Source organism: Lepisma saccharinum, chromosome 13 (assembly GCF_977018435.1).
Source record: "Lepisma saccharinum chromosome 13, izLepSacc3.1, whole genome shotgun sequence".
NCBI lineage: Eukaryota > Metazoa > Arthropoda > Insecta > Zygentoma > Lepismatidae > Lepisma > Lepisma saccharinum.
This window is the reverse complement of record NC_139241.1, coordinates 74,128,460-74,136,069: the sequence shown is the minus strand read 5'-3', so window position 1 is coordinate 74,136,069 and position 7,610 is coordinate 74,128,460.

The following is a 7,610-nucleotide window of genomic DNA, read 5'->3' as shown; positions in this document are numbered from 1 at the left end:
ATTTTTATCAAATCCTGGGAGCATTTTTTTGTTTTTGTTTGTGTTTTTTGTCTGGTCAACGAGGTGAGACATTTTAAGGGTGAAGAAAATCCATAAAACAAGAAAATATATTAAAATAAATTGAAATAATTAAATTACGGAACTCATCCAAGAAGCTGCGGTGGTCTGGTCGGTAGAGCATCTGACAATAACGCGGGAGATCCGGAATCGATTCCCGAAATTGGTTGGAATTTTTCCGGCTTCTTCCCCGCATAAATGTCCCCGATCACATCTGGATTGTCTCACTGTTCTTACCAACAAAACATTTTCCAATAGTTAAGCTTATTGTCGTTTGAATAATTGTCTAGTCAACAAGGTGAGACATTTTAAAGAGAGACATTCAAACGTGTTGCGGTAAATAATACAATGGGAAGGCAGACTGGTGACTGTATTCTTGTCCGCCTAGCCTTTGTCTATACATTAGCCTCTAACAACGAACCAAGAACTTTCTTTAGTTAATTCTCATTGTTCACACACAAAAAAAAATACATGTTCGTTGAACACTGGCGTACGTAGAGGCATAGCCCATGGTTAGAGGCACATACTTTTTGTAAATAAAAAAGCAAAATTTCAGTATAAAAACAGTCAATTTCGGGTTCAAAAGCTGTAAATGAAATGAAATTTCGCTGTTATAGCGGTGAAAAAGCGGTATATAAAATTACATTTTGGTTTTAAAAATGTGAATATAATCGCACTATTACACAAAATAAACATATCCCTTCTAATAGCACATTAAATCATTACCAGAATATTAAGTTTATTCCTGTATAGAGGAGTCCATTTTTGCTTTTCAAATATTTACAGCAAAATTAATCAATTTTCCGTGAATTGCATAACACACAGGATACTTCAGACTTCAGAAAGTGTCGCGTCGGTATATAAACGGTAAATTTCGTGTTTAAGAGTCTATTTCGCATTTTGCAGTTCATTTCGCATCATTTCGTGACAAAACAGGGTAGGAAAATGCACCTCACACCTTTCAGAAACCTTTAAAATTAACATTGCAATGTGTTATTTCAAATTTCGTTTTCTTTTGTCAAAAACGAAATATGCATGCCTCTACCGATGATGCTACAGCCCCTACCAAACTTTTGAGAAAATCAGAATTTTCAAATAAAAATCCGTTAAGAACTTTAAAAATCAAAGGTATAATATTAAGGGGAGGCTGCTAACTTATTACGAAACCTCTTTTAAAGTGAGTCCCGATTACCATTTTTGTCTTTGAATACAATTTTAATAGACTGAAAAGCTCCAAAAATACAAAATATTTTATTATGCATCCTGCCCTCGAAAACGAAGCCATGTGTTATCCACATTTACTATTCCGGCCCCTCCCCCCTTCCAAAAAAAAAATTGCGTACGCCAGAGTATTGAACATTGTTGCAACTGAAATACAAAACATTTTATTTCTCTTTTAAATCATAGTTACCCTCATATTTTACTTTCAAGAACTTGTGCTTATTTTCAAGGCATCACTCTGAAAGACGCGTGTGCTTGGAATGCTGTGCTTTTCTCCATGCTACATGGAAATAATAATTCAAATTATTATTATTATCATTATTTGTGGTAGTAGTAGCAGATGTAGTAATAGTAAAAGTATTGTCCCAGATCTTTGACTGTGGTAAATTGGCCATTTAAATTTTTTTTCCACAGCATTTTTCATAATATTTCACAAGCTCAAAGGGAGGGGGGGGGTTTAAACCCCGTAACCCCCCCCTTGCGTACGCCACTGGGTTAAATGTTACCATTATTTGGGGGCATTTTGTGAAGTTCATTTTTCTTCCATATTGAAATTCTGTGGACATTTCCTTCTTTCCAGTGTGTTTTTATTTTATGATCTACAGTGATCGAAGTGGATACTCCTATAGATGGTATGCTTGGTCGAGGAGGATTGGATTGATTTGGTGTTTTAAGTCCACTTTATGCACAGTAAGGCTAATCTGGACTGGACCTACAGTTTAAAGTGGGATCCGAACCACTTGTGCCTCCACCGGGAATCGAACCCGGGACCCCTTGATTACAAGGCGACGACGCTACCACTGCGCCATCGGGGAGGCCTCTTGGTCGAGGAGGGTCTTTGTGTAGATCAGCATGGAGACAATGAAGAAGTGGGGGATGCTTATGCAAATTATCCTAGCAGGAGGGGATGGTTAATGGAAATGCACATAACTGGGGGAAAAGCACCCCTCTGCACTCCTTCTCCACACCCACAACTCCAGCACTGATGATCTATTATTAATATAAAAAGGTTTTGTTTCATGAAATATATCGAAAAGAAATGCTATTGTTGAAATTATTATTAATAATGTCCACTATTATTAAAATTGAAATCCTTTTCGGAATTCAGTCTTTCCGATCGACTTTCATTGAGTGACGAATTTTCAGTGAATGAAGTCCCATCACCGCCCTATTACCCGTCTTTCAAGGCTGGAGTTCCGCCATATTTCCTTCTACTAGATTTCAATTGAACTTGTGATGCTGGGTTAACACTGGAAATCTAGAGGTCCAGTTCAACCCCCAAAACAGAAATGAGCACATTGTTGAATACATTAGTTACTGTTAGTATTAGAAGGCTAATGTGAGGGGATTACTTTATATCATACATTTTAGTCCGATGAGAAGGTCCGGAAAAATGCAGATAGATACCTCAAAAATTTTTAGATCCAATTTGTGCAATTGAAAACAATATTGATTTATTAGTGCGCAATTAATTTCTCTGGACGCCATGGCGTTCTCTCTTTTACAACTTTTTTTAGATCATTCCTGCCCAATGGCTGGCCTCCGCCGCCCCTCTGAACTTGATGAAAACAAGAATAGCAGATAATGCGAGCGAAACAAGCAAGAAAATTTTACAAAATGAATTTTTATTTGCATAAAATTTGAAATCGAAGGGGTAATTGCTCGCATTAGCCCCTGTCCCCCCTGTAGTTGAGTCAGTGTATAATGCAGACATATTTAAGTAATATATGTTTACTTTGGATACTTTAGGCTCACTGCAATTGTTAGTCAACCTTATTCTGCACAGTTGCTCGACTAACCTTGTGTTAATGCGAATACCACGCACCCTTCCCAGTAGTTGTATTGACTGTATTATAAACCCAGGAAAGTATGAACCCCCCTCAAGCAGATTTGCTTACACTTAAAACTAGCTCAACATGCCCATATGAGTTTTTTGCTCAAGTGTGGAACCCTGTCTAATCCAAGATTTTTGTAAAAATGCCCTCATGGACTCCATCAGAAAGTATGACCCCCCTCAGATTGATGTGCCTATACTTACAAAAGGCACTTCTGTGAGATTGTTGTCCATAATCCTGTTAAAAATATGCCCCTCTTGATATTTTTTTTGCCCACACTTAAAACTAGGCCACGACACCCACACCCACCCACCCACACACACATACACCCACACACATACATACACCCACACACACACATACACACACACACACACACACACACACATATTGACCTTGACCTTGACCTTGACCCCGACCTTGACCTTGACCTTGACCCCGACCTTGACCTTGACCTTGACCTTGACCTTGACCTTGACCCCGACCTTGACCTTGACCTTGACCTTGACATTGACCTTGACCTTGACCTTGACCTTGACCACACCCACCTACATACACACCCTCATACACACCCACACCCACCCTCATATACACCCACACACACACACACCCACACACATACACATACACACACATACACACACACATGCACTAGGTATACACACTAGGTATACACAGCACAGTGTTGAATCCAACTGATCCAGTATAGAGTTTTGAATTGAATCCCAAGAAATTGTATATAATAAACAACAACAGAAATTCCATAGCCATACACACACACATGCACTAGGTATACACACTAGGTATACACAGCACAGTGTTGAATCCAACTGATCCAGTATAGAGTTTTGAATTGAATCCCAAGAAATTGTATATAATAAACAACAACAAAAATGCCGAATCAAAAATATTGTAATCAATGCAATAAGAATATATCCAGCCCCAATTGGGCCAAGCACCAAAAGATTTGTGACCCAGACAAATACAGAACCCCCACAAAAATATGCCCCAAATGCCATAAAAAATACAGCATGCAATACTTCACATATACACATAAAGATACTTGTTCCGCACAGTCATCACCATTGCCCCCACAAGCATCTACATCTGGTCTGAAAAGGAAGCATGAAGTACCTCTTAATGCCAGAGCAGCAAAACAGCCATGCTTTGCACCTATCCATAGCAGTTTTAATGCCCAACTTAGGGATTATCGGTTTGTATCAGAGCCAAGATGTGGTATTGAGAATTTTTTGAACAATATAAATCCTGATGTCCAGGCAATTCTAAATGCACAAAATGGCTCTTATAAGCTCTCCCTCAAATTGTTTACACAATATAAGAAGCCAAATGGCACAAAATTTACACAGCCCCACATAACAGAAACTGTACCTGTATATTCAAATGCAAATTCAGACACAATAATAAGCAGTTTAATAGAACAATTAAACATTAAACACTCTGAATTTGCTGCAAAAGAGTCTGGATGGAGCCTATGCGGCTCTTCGCACAGGCTCTATGTTAATATTTCTGAATTCAGCCCATTACAAGGATCTACATATTTGCCATTACCTGATAATATTAAAAACAGAAGAGCCGTGGTTAATATAAAAAATACCGACCAGAAATGCTTTTTGTGGTGTATATTAGCTGCTTTGTTTCCAGTTTCAAGGGATCCTCAGAGAATAAGTTATTACAAACAACATGAACATGATTTTGACGATGCAATGGAGGGTTTGGAATATCCAATGTCTCTTCAGAATATTGATAAATTTGAAAAAAAGGCCCGAGATATCAATGGTGAACAATTATCTATTAATGTATTTATTTGTTCCACTGGCAATTGCCCGATAGAACCTCTCAGAATCAGTACAATTGATGATGATTTTGCTATTAAAATTGATTTGCTCTTAATTGAAGAAGATGGCACAAATCATTACACTCTGATACATAATCTTCAAGCTTTAGTGAGAACACAACTAGACAAATCCAATACAATATTCAAGTTGTGTAGAAGATGTTTAAGTGTATTTTATGGTCAAAAAATGGTGAATGGGGTTCGTAAAGAGAGTGCAGAAATTGCTAAGAACAGATTAATTGAGCATCTGAAATATTGTGGCAACCATAAACCTGTTCATATGGTGATGCCAATGCCAAGTGAAAATTGCAAATTCAAAAAGTTTGAAGCCTTGTTGGAACACCCAGCATATATTGTCTGTGATTTTGAATCAATCCTCAAATCTCTTGCATTTTGTAGCCCAGATCCTGAAGAATCCTCAATTACACCATACCAGTTACATCAACCTTCCAGCTTTTGTTATGTGGTTGTACAGGATGGTGTTGTTACCAAAATAGATTCATACATGGGGCCAGATGCCATCAAAATATTTGCACATAGAATAGAAAATGAGTGCCGTGACATAGCATCTAACATCTTATTAAAATCAAAACCCATGTTGCCTTTAACAGAGAAACAGATTGAGGATTTCAACAATGCAGAAAAATGCCCACTATGTGATTCTGAATTTTCAGATACAAATATCAAGGTGAAACACCATTCTCATACAGATGGTCGATATAAACAGGCCCTGTGTAATAGCTGTAATATTAAGATCCAGAGACCAAGATTTGTCCCCATATTTTGCCATGGAGCATCCAATTACGATTTCCATCATCTAATCAGGTACGAGGGGTTTGAGAAGCAGAATTTAAATATTTTAGCTGAAAATGACGAGAAATATATATCTATTAGCAAAACAATTAAAGTTAATGGTTTTCCTATTCACATGAGATTTCTTGATTCTTACAGATTTTTATCTGCTAGCCTGGCTACACTGACCTCTCAATTACCTGATGATCGATTCAAAATCACACGTGCCATGTTTCCAAATCTGGACCTGAAATTAATTAGGCGAAAAGGTGTATATCCATATGATTATGTTACAGATTTTTCTAAATTTGATGAGTGTTCCTTGCCACCACAAGAAGAGTTTTACAGCAAAATCAGAGGATCTGGAATCACTGATGATGATTATCACCATGCCCAATTGATGTGGAACAATTTAAAATGCCGGACATTTGGTGATTATCACATGGCATATTTGAAACTTGATGTGACCCTCTTAGCTGATATACTTCAAGCATTCAGAAAATCATCAATGCAAAATTATGGACTGGACCCAGTGTATTTTTACAGTGCCCCGGGCCTAGCATGGTCTGCAATGTTTTTAAACACCAAAATGCCATTGGATTTGATCCAAGATCCAGATATGTATCTGTTTATGGAGCAAGGTATAAGAGGAGGTATGGTGCAATGTTCTCAGAGATACGCCAGAGCAAATAACAAATATATGCCTGATCATGATCCAGCACGGCCATCAAATTATATAGTGTATGTAGATGCCAACAGCCTCTATGGTCACGCAATGATGCAAAAATTGCCATATGCAGGGCTTGAATGGGTCGAAGGTTTCAATATTGAGGATCTTCAAGACTTTGATGACCGTGAATATGGCCTGTTCTTAGAGGTTGATCTGATAATTCCAGATCATTTACATAACAAATTTTCTGATCTGCCCCCAATTCCCGAGGTTCAGTGCTCACCTGGCTCTAAACAGAAGAAGCTCATGATGACTCTGGAGGCAAAACAGGGTTGTGTCTTATATTACAAAAACCTCCAGTTCCTGATGAAACATGGTGTTCAAGTGACCAAACTTGGCAAAGTCTTAAGGTTCAGGCACTCAAGATGGTTGAAACCATACATTGATACAAACACAAAGCTTCGAACATCTGCAAAAAGCGAATTTGATAAGAGCTTGTTTAAATTGATGGTCAATTCTGTATATGGCAAAACAATTGAAAATGTCAGAAAACATACCGATGTTAAAATAATTACTGACCCCAGCCTGAGCAAAAAATTGGTTGCAAAGCCCAACTTCAATTACAGAAGAATTTATGATGAAGATATGGCACTTTTCAACATGAAAAAAACAAAGATTAAGTTTGATAAACCTATTTATGTAGGGGCTGCAATATTGGAATTGTCCAAATTACATATGTTAACATTGTATTATGATGTGTTGAAACCTTTTTATGGCGATAATGTAAAACTGATGTACATGGATACGGATAGTTTTATTCTTGATATTCAAACAGAAGATGTTTATCAAGATATGTCACAGCCTGAATTGCTCGAATATTTTGATACCAGTGAACATAAAAGGATTCAACCCCACAACAAAAAAGTACCCGGCAAGTTAAAAGATGAGACACTTGGTGATGTTATTGTGGAATTTGCTGGGTTAAGTGCCAAGATGTATAGTTTTAAAACATGTAGTGCTGTTGTCAAAAAGGCCAAGGGCATTGGCAGAGTTACTGTTGACAAAGAGCTCCAATTTGAGGATTATAAAAATTGCCTCAAATCCCAGAATTTAATCAAAACATCAGAATCCAGAATCCAGAGTGTGGATCACTTATTGACTTCAAATATTGTAAGAAAAG